We start from the raw sequence: 15,059 nt of genomic DNA on the forward strand, positions 1-15,059 counted from the left end.
TACTTCCTTCATCACTTTAAATGTGTAATATTATTCTAAATATTTCAAGAATATTATTATTGATAAATATTAGTTAAATAATATTTAATAGATAAATTTCAAGTAATAATTCGTTAATAATTATTATATTCATTAATAATAATAAGTGCTTCATTTAGGATATATATAACGATCAAGGAGAGGACATGACAGTCCGCCCTTCCCGAAATTGCTTGTCCTCAAGCAATTGACAATTTTTCTCAAACTGAATCATCTCCTAATATACATGAGGTATACATTATACATGTACGATACCTAGATATGAGCCAGACATTAAGCATATACATTGCAAGGTGTGAAAATACACATGGTCTGAGTCATACACATGAAAATACTTACGTTATAATCATACATATGAATACACATAAGGTATGAAACACTCATATGAACACGCATAAAGCATATAGGACATGAAGCATACCTACAAATATATGAGCATACATTCAAGGCATACAAATATTTTCAAAGCATATGAAACAACGCTCATTGGATAGTTGGAAGTCATGAATCATGGATGTACGTAAGTGTTGACGTGTCTGAAATCGCATTGCTGCAAACTCCATACGGCCAACGCAGAATAGAATAGCCAACTGATTATCCTACTCTCTCTTGAGATAAGGAAGTCTCTAATGCTGTTTTCTAAGTTTGATCAAAGGAGACTACCTCAAGGTTTCTTTTGTCAGGTCTTGACTGCGGGATTTTTTCAGTGGCTTGATGTGTTTATGCTGGAAACACAAGGGGGACTTATGTTGAATGGGTAATTTATAGATAAGTTCCTTGGAACTTTTATGATCTTTCTATCAGATAATTTCGGCTACTTTGATACTATTTTTATGAGACTGCAGATTTCCTGAATAAAAAGGGGGAAAAAAGAGGGAAGGATAGAGAGAGAGAGAGACATGAAATGTAAATTCTAACTAAGATAGCAAATTCAGTCAAGCAGACAGACACCTCCAGGAAACTAGATTAAACATCACCAGCTGCTCAAGCACAATGTTTGCATAAATCCATTGCAATCTTCAAAGGAGAAACTAGATTTTCATGTTATCAAGTACAGTATTAGAACTTCTACATTCATAGTATGTGTTTGATAACCGAACTAAGCATGAAAGGTCCAGATTAACCATGCAGAAAGAAAGGCAATCAGCCGTTCCCTAATGGTGTGGACTGCAAGGATTCTATCAGATGCTTGATTGAAAAACGCTATGCAAAATAAATAGACATAACTAAAAGATTTCTAAATTAAGTGAAGAAGGAGACCATGCACTCACAAGGAAACTTGAAAATAGTCTTAATTCTTTGCATTAATTCCTGTAAATTTCTCCAGAGCTTTCGCAACAATCCAAGAACTTCTTACAAAAAGAGGGAAAACCAGTCCCTTAAATAGGCTTCAAAAAGGATGAATGGCCTAGATTTAAACTAAACAAGTGGCCCCGATTCATCCATAAAGCATGGCTGCCCATACCCATAAATGGGAGGCAAATATCAACAACCACCCCAAAATGGGCAATAACTACCCAAAAAGGGATAATTACAGCAATTTGAAATAATCCAAAAAGGTGCATCAAATAAAGCTTTACATTTGTTGACCAAAAGTCAACTGTCACCTTTTGGTGCAAAAGTGCACTTTTAAGATTTAGAGGGAAAAAAGCACTTTTGAGAAATTATTTTCTCTATTTTAGTATCACACTCCTTTTCTAGAAATTGATCCTTGCCATGCAGGTATTCCCGCCATAAATCACGACTTGCTGCTCGTTCCTCGCGAACGTATTCCTGGAACCTGATACATAACTGGAAGAGCAGACTGAATGGATGCATGGGAGGATGGCGAATTTTGTATTGCATGCCCTCGAGATACTGGTCCACGTGCTTTAAACCGTCCTTCCAGCTGGAGCGATTACGCTCAAAGCATAATATGTCTGAATGGAACTGACCAACAAAACTCAAGTCCTTAGTGGAATAGGTAATCTTATCCGTCCCCAATCTTTCTTCCCAGTCCGGCTAGATTGCATTATCGGACAAGTCGTTTATCCATCCTGAAACCATTGATCGAAGGATGGTCTTACCTAGTTCTTGCATGTTTCCCAAAATCACTTCACATGTGTCACTTTCCTTGTCAATAATTTCTTTGGTGTTGTTCTTCATGGTGATAGTCCAGTACCACTCCTTAAGAACACTGATGCTATGAGGATCTAGGATGGCGGACAATGTAGGAATTTGCGCGTGTGTCCAGAAAAGAGCTCTCATGAGGGGAAGGGTAGTGACTGCCACTTCGTGCATGTGAAGGGATTCCTTCTTTACCTCCAATAACTTGACTAGAGTGAGCTCTCGATGGAGGGCCATTTCTTTTACTTCCTTAAGGATCTGCTCTCCCTTTTTCTTGATGTCTTGCATCCATTCCTTGACGGCCTTTGCGGTGTCCCGTACTCCTTCAAATTCAGTTGTGGTCCTTTGCGCCAATGCTGTCGGGGGAATATGGGATTCAGAGGCATTGTGCAATGGCCTTAGGAGTTGATCGATGTATCCCTCGGCTTGCTCAGCATGAGCCCGATACATGTCCTTTTTAGCTGTGATCTCTTTGAGCTGCCTGAGTATATTCTGCACTGAATCTTAAATTCTTCCTTTTTTTGCTCTTTAGTGGCTCGTCCGATGGGGACAGTTGTGATGCTATAATCCCCCAGTGTTATCTGATCTGTTGGCTTGTCTACAGGCGGGGTGGCAATGTGAAGAGTGCGGTTCCTTTGCTCGTCTTTGGTCACTCTAGAATATGCGCTGGGCTTTTTCTTCCCCTTAGCTTTTGCTTGATCTATATGCGAGAAGATATCCTCTAGATCAATGGGTGGTTTGGTGGCGGCCTTGCGCTGGGCTCTAGCAATCAACCACTCTTGAGGCACTGTCTGGGTTGATGATAAGGTTAAGTCTGCATTCTGTTCTCTGACGTTCTCAGTTGACTCACCACAGATTCGCAGCTGCCCTGCCACCGGAGGAGTGAAAGAGGTGTGAAGCCCTTTGCTTGCAGTTGAATTCTCCCCTATTTCGCTGAACAACTGCCTAACATCTTCATGTGATTGTCATTCTTTAGCTCTTTCGAGCTCATGAGTCTCATCTATCCTTTGTTCTCCTTCGGCGGTGGAGTCATCTTTGGCTGTATTGTGGAGCAGCAACTCGTGATGGCTCTGTTGAGTAGGTTCATGCACTTTGACCCCCTGGGTGGATGGAATCTCTCCTTCTATTTGGTTACCTAGTTCAGTCAATTCGAGGGCTCTTAGCTCAGTGTCTAGCACATCGGGCGCAAGAGGATCATTGGCTTCAAATGCATTGATGTCGCTCTGGGAAGGCGGAGCAAGTATACAATCTAATTCTATAGCATCGTCGGATGAACTGGGGTCTTTTGAAGATGAAGTGACCTCTGGTCTCTTTACAGGAATCTTTTCCCTTCTTGTTCTTTTGGATGTCCAAGTCCCTCTGCAAGCCTTAGCCTTCTTTCTTTTCTCTGGTTTCTCAGTTCCTTCCTGGGGCACACTAGACGTTCCTTCATCTTCGGAATACTGGGAATCAAGGCTGCCCATTAAGTGGTAAGTGAACTGGACTCCCTCATGGATTAGCCTTTCGATCTACTGATGCAACCACTGATCTGTGTACCTTGCTAGGGCTGCCATGACTACCTCGAAATCAGTGATTGGGTCCTAGGACCAATCAATGCCTAGCAAGAGATGCCTTACTGCTTCAAATTCTCGGACCTGGAGGCAATTCCTTGAATCCGTGAGCTAATCTGGGACCCGACGGTATTCAAAGAGTCGCATCTGCTGCACACTCAGTCTAGAATATTCCCGTCGCTTGACCTCGTAGTCATCAGAGCAATTCTTCCAATAGTCTTCAACTGATTCCTTTGCTCTGTACCTTCTACCATAGGCTCTTTTTGCCAGATTATCATGATCGAAATATTTTCTTGGAATATGGTCCTATAGGCCATAAGAGGCCAGCTCTGCAAGGGACTCCTCTGCTAGGGTAGGGGTATTCAAGTGGACGTCATGGTTGCCTATGATCATAGGAAATGTGAATCTAGCCTGCTTGCTTTCTCGGAGTAAGATGCCGGCCGGGCGTGATTGCCTTGCAACCTCCATAAGAATTACTTTGTCGGTTGGATACCGTGGAAGTCGGAGGGGAGCACCATCGAAGCCAGCTATTCGGATGTAGGAAAACCTTGGGAACTGAATGAACCAGGCTCCATAACTCTTTACTAGAATAGTAGCTTGCTCTGAGAGCCTTATGTGTAACCCTTCCTGCATTAGCCTGACCAGGCACATTGTGAAGGCATCATTGACGTGTTCATACTGACCAACTGCACAAGCCGGGCTGCTCTTTTCCCTCTGAGCTATATCTTGGTAGTGCAACTGCGGGTAACAATCATAGACTTTCACCTGACCTGGCCCATTCCCGATTTCACCTTTCATTATCAATCCTGGCAGTGGCTGGTTCTTGGCGAACATATAGACCAAATAAGAAGTCACGGTGAAGTACTTCTTCGTTTCGAGCTCAATCAGCTGAGTGTGGATGTTATCGCTTATGATCTGGGCCCAGTCAAACTTAGACTTCCCAGCGAAGACCTGCTCTATAAAATAGAACATCCACTCTTCGAAGTAGTTGGACTTAGGAAGTCCTATGACTCGGCTGAGCAATGTGACCATATCCCCATGTTCATTATGAAAATCACTCCTGGGGGTCTTTTTCACAATTCTGGCGTTTGAAGGCCTTTTCTCCTTGATTCATTCTTCGTTGATCAATGCTTTGCATCGGGCCGGAATCATATCATATGCCCCATGTGCTTCATCTATGGTTGTAGCTGTGGGATTGCTTGGAAAGGGGATGTCAAATGCATCACCAATGGCCTTGGGAGAGAAGTCGGCGATAGTCATATTCTCGAGGAGCACTAGTTTGGAATTCGGTTCATAATGCCGGGCAACCTCTACTACTAATTCATAGTTCTGTATTGTTGGAGGAAATCCCGCCGCTTGGGCGATGCCACTTTCCACCATCTGCCTAGGCCTGCCATATGCGTTGGGTGAGAAGACCCGATTCTTGAAGTCTTGAATATCAATATGGCCAAGGTCGGTATCACCGATATTGTCCCAGACGCTCTAAACCTTCGACTCCCTCAATCCTCCCCTCTGATATTGATACTTCATCCTTTCAACCTTACGTGGGATATCTGATTTGGATGCTCATGAGGTCTCAACTGCAGCGGGCGTTTTTGATGATTCCACCACCGATTTAGGCATTTATCCTGCACAGTCGGACGCGGATTACGAGGTGACATAAGAAAAGCAAGGCGGGTTAGATAGAAAATACTCCAGCATGTCAGGATTAATTTAAAATTTAGATTGGACATGGAGCGACATTTCTAGCTAAAAAGGGCTTGATCAATTTTAACCACAACATTCATGAAGATTTTTGATTGCGAATTTATACTTAACGCTTTCTGGATTTTGAATTAATTTCAACAGAGACAAAGCATGAAAAGTTCTCCTAAGTTTGAAAAAACATGCAATTTCTGGTGAAGCCTTAGGAGTGAATTCTAGATTTCAAGTACTTTGAACAACGTTTTATGAGCGAAAGAGATGCAGATTTTAAAAATCCAAGCATTTTGATCAAATTTCACACATTTGTCTATTCGAGTTTAAGCATTTTCAACTAATCATACGAGACAAAGCGTACTTACATGATGAGAGCGGATGGCGAGAGATTGCACGACCTTGCTGTGTGAAATGAACGGACGATTCTGCAAAGTTTCGAATTCCAACGGTTATCTTCTTTATTTAAACTTTTCGCGGTTGTTGGACGAGAGAGAATTTATCATTTTAAATGGTTTTTTGCGCTGGGTAATTTGCAATTTAAATTTGAATGCTTTGGAAAAGTTTACACAACGCTTTACCTTGAATATGATTTACACGAAATTGGCTCTATCTTTCAAATCTGTCGTGATCTTTCTTTGCACGAAATGTAGCAGCATGGAGGGGGTTTATCAACTTTTGAATTTCCCAATCTGGGCCTGCGCGCAGCGATTTTGGAGAAATGGAGGATTTTTAAAATTTCGAATGATTTCACCTTTCAACTTTGGACCTTTTGGAGACCCCTTTGAAATTGAAATTTTGCCTTCTATTCAATCCCAAGGGTAAACTTCGGATTAGTAACGTTTTCTTCTTTTGCTTTCGCAAATTTCATGTTTTTACATTTCGCGATTTGCAGGCTTCTGACGAATTTCGGAGCTCTCAACGTTTTGGCAAACTGAAGTTTTTGGAGGAATCACACTACTTGCAAGAAAAACTTCGGACCTTTTGGAGAACTAACACCTCTTCTTTTGTGATTTGCCATTTTTCGCGATTTTAACCTGCTGGGGATTTGGGCGCTTGAAGTGCATTTTGCGACTTGGAAACAGACTTGGGAGCTTTAAGCGTTTTGCATTTATCGCAATTTCAGACCTAGGGAATGATTTTGCTTATTTCAGAGCTATTGGACGTTTCCACCAATTTCGTCGCCTTCAACCTTTCGCGATTTTGGAGATTTCTGGAGTTTTCGGGCCTGAGGTATACTTCACAATTTTAATGTTATGGAGATTTGGGTGCTTTGAAGCGCATTTTGCAAACTCAAACAAACTTCGGAGCTCAACGCCTCGTGGAGAGCTTTGGACCTTTATATCTTCTTTGCAAATTTGATGGGTTTAAAAATTTCAGGGCTAGGGTCCGAAAATGGGTGTCTAAAGCGAACTTCGGACCTAGAGGAGTTTTTGCAAGATTCCGCACCTTTTACATTTTTTCAATTTCGCCCCATGGTCTGAAAATAAGGACTTTAAGTGATTTTCGGGGCTTGTAGCATATTTGGAATACTTCGCGATTTTAACGTTTTTATCCCAAGGTCCTAATTTGGAAATACTTAAGTGATTTCGGACCTAAACACCTCTCTTGCAACTTTCAACACTTTATATCTTTTTTCCAAAATTGCCCCAGGGTCCGAAAATGAGAACCTTAAGTGATTTCGGAGTTTAAAGCATTTTCGTGCTTTACTATTTTTTCGAAATTTCGGAGCTAGGGTCCGAAATTGAGGTTTTATGTGCTTTTCGGACCTCAGCGTCTTCTTTTATAAATTCGATACACTTTCACTTACCTCTCCAGGGTCCGAAAATGAGGTTCATGGCGAGTTTCGGACTTAAATGCTCTTTTTACAAATTTTGGAGCTTCAACGCCCCTTTTGCGATTTGCCAGTTTTTTAAATTTCGGAGCTAAAGTCTGAATTTTGGGCTTCAGGGCATTTTTCGGACCTTGAAGGTCGTTTGGGAATACTTTGCGTTTTTACACTCCAGTTTTTGCCCCAGGGTCCGAATTTGGGCATTTTTAGTGATTTTCGGACCTGGAGCTACCTTTTGCAACGTTTAAAAGTATTTCACATTATTTTCGAACTGAATGGGAAACATCAAATTTTGAAATTTTCGCCCCAGGGTCCGAAGTTCGGCCCCCTGGGCGATTTTGGCAACTTTTAACTTAGTGAAATTTTAACCCTTTGGGCCTTTGGGTCCGAAATTTGGCCCCTAAGGCAATTTTGAAAACTTACGTAAAACATCGGAACTCAAACCAGTTTTCGCCAGATTCCACAAATTTGGATTTTGGAGGCTTCGGACTCCCAAGGCATTCAGGCAAGTTTCACGACTTCAGCATTTTGGTCAGGGAGTTTGATCCTTCATCAGCAGGTGAAAATCATCCTTCATTCAAATCCTACAAACATTCGCGGGGATAAACCTTATGCAATCCGCTTCGTAGCTCTTGTGCGAAAAACGATGACTTTGGTCCTCGTGCGACCTTTAGGCGCACTGCTCCTGCTTGGCGGGCTTCGCCAATTCCTACTACCTTACGCCTATCCAAGGCGATTTTTAAAACTTCGAACAAACTCTCAGCACTCACGCCCGAGGGCTAGACTAGCCGGGAGGATTCATCGACTCATTTCCTTGACATTATCACTCTATGGACCAGTCGCGGACTCGCTCGAAAAGACGCGAGACACTCTGCGCGAAACTCAGTAGGGCAAAGACGAAAGGCTCAAAACAGGAAGGGGGACCCTGTCGGTGACAGGGAGCGTGTGCAATGCACAACAGTAAGGCATGAAGTACACGTGTCAGGCATAAGGCAATGAATACGTCAAGCACGTAAAGCATGAAACTGTACACTCTATTACATCCAGCAGACATTAATCATACATGAGAAATGTCCACATGGAGTAAACAAGTGTGAGGCAAACACAAGTACACATATGAAGGGTATACTTGGAGTAAGCATGTAGTCTAAAGCACATTGGATTGATCCACATTTGCCAATCAATTCATATCTTTGGAACTATTCTAGATCAACCAAAAGTAGAACCACAATGATTTACTTCCCATAGATACATGAGACTCCTCTTCCCTATTCTGCTAAACTATACAAGATGGAAGATTTACTGTGCCAAGGGCTCATGACATAGTCTACATGCGGCTCCCTCAAGGTTTGCTACCCGTCTTGGGACATTTTCGCCATGTGACCGATTTACTCTGCCTTCCCCCACACACTCCCTATCTTTGTAAGTATTAGAGAAAGGCGAAGAATCCCATCACTACAAAAATATTTGAATTGCATTGTCACTTATTTACTTAGGGCAAGAAAGTTTCAAATGAATACACATGTAGTATGAAGTACACATGTAAAGCACATAAATATGGGCAAGGCATTAAGCACATTCATAAGCATTCATACCACTAGCCTTTAAAGAAGGAAGCATGTACATAAGTACATAGAATATGAAGCATACGAAACTTGTATGAATATATGCATGGCATGAGCTAGGTAAGGAACATGCATGAAGAATGAATTTAGTATTCACAAATATTCACAAGGTAGGAAGCATATACTTGTAAGGAATGAAATATTCATCTCGAGAGTACACTCATATTAAAGAGCAATGTTGTAGTTTTGTCCCACAGGATGGTAGGATTATGCTCTGATACCACTGTAATGTGCCTTCTAATAATTTATTCGACCTTCATACTAGTTTTGGTGTTCTTAGAGACTAGACAGAAGATGCAAAAAATGTTGTTTATTTTTTGGTGATGGGGATTGCAACCATTAACCAATAATAACATAGAATTCAACTCAAAATAAGATATCAGCTTGTGATTTTATTTATGACAGCAGATTACATTCAACTAGGAGTGAAGATACATTCACCAAAACAATTAGAAACATACCACGGATCCAGCGCTGGGGTTTGTTGCTGATTTGCTATCTAGAAATGGATACAGGCATGAGTTGAAGGTACAAGGGCAGTCCAGATGTACCAATACACTTATACTACCTCCAAATGAATTACCAATAACAAATTGGGCCAAAAACCCAATTACCAGCTGGAAATCCAAATTCTGCCAAGCAAAATTATACAATTTTAGCCTTAAATCCTCACTGTTTTGCTCACCCTGATCTCAATTCAAGCCTGATGACTGTGATTTTTTCTACATAGTCCTTGCTAATCCTAAAAATGAAGTTAAGAACAAGAAATGGAGTTAAAACCCTCCATTTTATTTATTATCACTCCACAACCATCTGTAATGGTACGACCCCCTTGAGAAACAGTACAGCTGCCAAAAGAAATAAGTAATGCACTGGAATTGAATGTATTCTTGCTCAGATCTGATGTAATGACCTTGCTGCTAATGATTACTGAGTTTGCTTGTTGAAATGACCCTCAATATGCCTGAAACAAGCTTCTGATGTGTTCCACGTGCCTCCTGTAGAAGGGATTCCGTCCTCCTGAAGACCAAATCTGAGGTTTCTGTCTCAAACCTGCTTGCTGTTGTAAATTGCAGACCTGCAACTTCCAAGTTCTTCACAAAATAATATATCATGAATCAAGAATACCTCTAAGGCTGAATACATGCATTCCTTACATTCCACGTGGGATGTACCTGCTGCAAATGGCGGCCCTAAGGCTGCAAGGATCACGCCCAAACTGAAGAATCAATCTGCCATGCTGAAACCCTTACTTTGCAGCCTGAATCCACATGAAGAATGGCGTACTCAATCTCTATCAACTATGCACTCTGCCTGAAGAATCCAATGCCAATAACTGTTGAGGGCTACGTCCCAGCCAGTCCAGATCTTGGAGTTTGCATCCCAGATGAAGAATCATTCACTCAGAGCAAATTCACAAAATAAGTTTGATTGTGTAAAAAGATAATGAACAATTAGGTCTTCATCTCCTTATATCTCCTTTCCTTTCCAGGCCAAACCCTAAAAGGGAGTAAAGTTGGCGCATTATGAAAAGAGTGTTATTTTCTAATCATGGTGTCAACTATAGGAAAATAACACTAAATTGCAAATAAATAGCATCAGGCATCCAAAAAGACTCCGGAAGGTGAGAATCATGTAGCAAAGTTCAAGACCTTTCCAATGAGCTATAACACATAGGCATATCAACCCAGATGAAGCCAGAAACCCCTTATTACTCTGAAATGACTAAATACATAGCCTTATTTTAATTTATTTAATCGCTAACTTAGGAAATATTTAAATATATTAAAATATCTCCAGATATCCACTAACAGCCCAAAATAACCAAACAATCATGAATATAACTTTGTCACCTATCTGTGACCGATGCCGGAAAAGCTGAGCTAACTGGCAGTCCCATCCCTAAAATCTAGGGATGCTCATAGAAACTAGGAAACACACCCAATCTTCCTGAAACTGAAACCATAGTATGGTCCCGTGGAACCTCAAATATGGAAACTGCCACAACCTCCTAAAAGGTAGGGAATCTCCCTGGAAAGTAGGAACCTCTCTTCAAACACCTGTAACTGCTCAAAAGGATCCTGCTCTGCTCCTTGGTCCCCCAGGTGGTCATTCAGTCAACTGCCAGTTCTCCCTAAAAAATAGGAGGCCTCGTCCGAGGGTCCGAAATGGCTCACAGAGACCCTGCAAAGCTCCATGACCCTCAGAATGAGTCCCCTAACCATGTCGTTGACCTACGGGAACTCGAATGGTAGGTCAACCCCTGCTCATCTCATGTCACCTAGAAAAGGGGACATTACAGTCTTGCATTTCAGTCATTGTATATTAATTGAGCTTTTGTATGAATCGTATCATACGTTCCTTCTAATAATTTATTCGACCTTCATACTATTCTGTCAGCATGTAGGATGTGATGCACATGTATCGCTGTACTTAATAGTCCCAGTACTGCACATCAGTCTGGAATATATATACGATTAATGCTGATTAATGCTGATCACTAATATGATCGCTACATAATGAATCTGTCTTTAATTGTTATTACTTCCTTCATCACTTTAAATGTGTAATATTATTGTAAATATTTCAAGAATATTATTATTGATAAATATTAGTTGAACAATATTTAATAGATAAATTTCAAGTAATCATTCGTTAATAATTATTATATTCATTAATAATAATAAGTGCTTCATTTAGGATATATATAACGATCAAGGAGGGGACATGACAGTGTGGTTTTACCGTACGACACAACTTCTTACTCAACATATGATATACTTTATTGGTAAGTATACACTATGTGCGCTCACTCAACTGAGTACTAGCCATCATCGGACAACCTCTTCCTTGTCTTGATTATACCACCAAGGGCATTCATCTTGTTCCTTTTAGGAACACTAAAATATATCCACTAAATTGTAATGTATTTAACAAATGAACAATCAATAATGAATAATAAGATATTAGATAACTAAAAGTGATTACATCTTTTTTGAATTTCTGATATGAACCTTGCTTTGTTTCCACAAGAAGATGATATGGATCTTAATACAACTCTAATTGCTGTTTCTGATCTATGACTCTAAAACCATGCAAGGAATTGTGTATAAGTCTGCCTATAATAGGTCTGGAACTTGAATGCTTTATCTGATTGAATCCTTATAATTATGCAATTCGGTTCTGGAGCTTTTCCTGATTTATATTCTTGAAATATATGCTTCCATGTCATAAAAGTCTTCTGCTTGACTGTCTTTTAGACAATAATAAAATACAATCTTCACACACAATTACCACCCCTTTTCCATCTTTTACTATCTCCATTTATACATATTCACTTCTAAGAGTCATAACCTTTTGGATTTGAAGATTCATGCCTTCCTATTTATTAATTTCTGCTTTTAGTTATAATAATAATTGCATCTCTTCATTTAGACAAATCATATCTCTTTTTGTTGCAATGATTAAATCACATCTTAACAACTATTGACCGTTTGGAAGATAATTGATAAACAAATCGCTGCTTATTAGAATTGGAAGATAATCACTGCTTATCAGAATTATACTTCTTTGGAGAGCAGATCGCACGCCTTCTTCATGTCTTTTCATCAAATAATAAACCACCCTTCTAATGCATCGCACCACTTAGAATAATTATCTTTTTGTTGAATTGCTTCTTAATAATCAATCGCTGCATTTTATATATCCCTGAATGCATCGAACAGAATATTATTTAACGATGGTAATTGCTGTCTATAACAATTTCATCTTAACTGCTGCCACATGCTAAATTATCTTAATTGCTGATATTAAATCTCTTTCCTTAGTTTGTTACTTCTTTAGTTTGCTGTCTTGTCTAATTAATTCTTAAACTTTATCACTTCGTATGTATTTATCTTCACCACCTTGGTCACAAGTGCTTAGCATGTAATGATTGATATCCTTCACCATTCCTACAAACTCTCCATAAACTAGCCATGTTAGTCATATCATTCGCGACTTGCACAAGTATTAATACTGTATTCTCTAAAGGAGTCGGCCAGTAATGTAAGTTTATTGTAATTATTGTTCATGTAGTTGTGATTGTTATTAAGAACTATTAATCATCTCTTTGTAATTGTTGTCATAACCATTTATAGTGATTGCTTGCACTCCAAAATATCTTTGTCCTGGCAACTTATGGTGGATAATAATTTGTCTTTATGAGCAGGTTCAATGAATGTTTCTTTTCCTTGAGTATCATAGATTGTCACTCCTTGGGTATCGTAAGCGTTTCAATTGTATTAGTCTCATTTATAAAGATAATACAAGGAGCTTTCTCACAACATAATTGTTTGTTTGTTTGGTTTTACGGATTGGATGGAGACATTGCACATCCATATCTATATGGTAGTAATTTGCCTTGTCCTGATTGTACAACCCCATTTTGAAGAGGCTATAACTTCAATGTGAGCATACGACCTTCGTCTCCTCATTTGTGTTTACGACAATTCTTATTTTCCACATGATCTAACAACTTTGGTGGCAGTTTCTTACATACAACATCATTCAGCATTCCCTTCATCACATGAGAATCATCCACACACATCAACCTTCTTCCTATTAGAATATTGTAATGTTTCTTTAATGCTCATCTTAGTAATTTTAGTCACCTTTAGTTAGTTTCTATTTTCAGCTTCAGTGTATGATTGTTTCTTTTAGAAACATCGTCTCTTGTAAATTATTTATATAGAGCTCTCGCTCTATTGTTTAATAACATCGAATATTTTAACATGGTATCAAAGCAGGCCAATGGGATTTCATAAAATTTGGCGAATTGAAAAAAATTCATAACCTCTTCTTATCTGAAATTTTTTCTAGAATTTTTATAAATCATTGGAGGTTTTTTTGAAATCTTTGCTGTATTTAGTGGGCTCTTTTGGAGCTATAATTAAAATTTTTGTGGGTTCAGTGTTCGTGGGTAGTTTGGGTGTTGCACTTGAAGATTGTCGAGGTTTTCTTCTGTTTTTTTATGCCCATGGATTTTTGGTTACTTTTCGCAACTGTGGTGTTTCAGATCTACAACCTGCATTTGTATTTTGCATCTTGTGACCTAGGGTTTCAGATCCTTTGTACTTGCAGTCTAGGGCTTCGTGGAGTCGGGCCTTGTTCGATGTCTTCATCTCCCCGCAACAATGCGACTAGGGCACGCAATCTGGCCCTTTGTTTGGTCGCTTGGAGATGTTCTGATGGGTTTTAATAAATTTTTTCCCTTAAAAAATTTCTTATGAGTTCTAATAATTTTTATCCTAAAAAAATTATTCTGTTTGGTTTATAATTTTTTACGTTAAAAATTATTCTGTAAGGTTTATAATTTTCTCCTAAAAAATTATTGTAAGGATTTTTTCATTTTTTGCCTCAAAAATTGTGTTGGTTTTTGCCTGATTTTATCCTAAAAAAATATGGGTACAGGTGTTCCTATCTTAGAGTTTTTACTGTTTTTTTCGGAAGAAAAAAAAAACGATGCTTTGTAAACTTCAGTTTTTGGGTTTGGCAATGTTTTCCTCAAGAATCGTGGCCTTTTGTAGTCTGTTTTGGGGTGTCATGCTCATCTGCAAAAGTTTGTGGATAATTTGTGTTATCTAGAAGTTCTCCAGATTCGAGGAGGGTCAATGGCAGACTCATCTCAGTGACAGGGTTAATGGCAGGCTCACCTCGCAGAACATTTTGAAAAGAAGGGGTAACCTTCTTTGTTTTTCTCTGGGTAGTTAGAACAATGACCACTAAGGGAAGGCATTAGAATATTGTAATGTTTATTTAATGGTCATCTTAGTCATTTTGGTCGTCTTTAGTTAGTTTCTATTTTCAGCTTCAGTCTACGATTGTTTCTTTTAGAAACATCGTCTCTTGTAAATTCTTTATATAGAGCTCTTTCTCTATTGTTTAATAACATCGAATATTTTAAAACTTCCTTGGTTGGCATCATACATTGGCTAAACACTCAAGAATCTCGATTTTTAGGCTTTGTTGGTATTTCTTTTTTCCTCTTAAAAAGTCATGAAAATGTTGTGCACTATGGAGTTCTGTGTGTTGGCATGTTGGCATAACTGATGGAGATGATGGTGTACCGATAAAGGACTGTTGGTGATGATACATTGATGGACTGTTGGTGATGATATAATTATGATATGGTGCTTGATGATTAGTTATTTGTGTTGTCATTGATGGCAAACA

General features: G+C 39.3%; 1 protein-coding gene across 3 annotated transcripts in view; it reads left to right on the forward strand.

The window, feature by feature from the left end:
* LOC131042897 (E3 UFM1-protein ligase 1 homolog) overlaps nt 1-15,059 on the forward strand; it is a 251,377-nt gene that overhangs the window by 171,762 nt on the left and 64,556 nt on the right. The gene's annotated exons all lie outside the window — the stretch shown is intronic.

The sequence above is a fragment of the Cryptomeria japonica genome, chromosome 1 (genome assembly GCF_030272615.1).
Source record: "Cryptomeria japonica chromosome 1, Sugi_1.0, whole genome shotgun sequence".
NCBI lineage: Eukaryota > Viridiplantae > Streptophyta > Pinopsida > Cupressales > Cupressaceae > Cryptomeria > Cryptomeria japonica.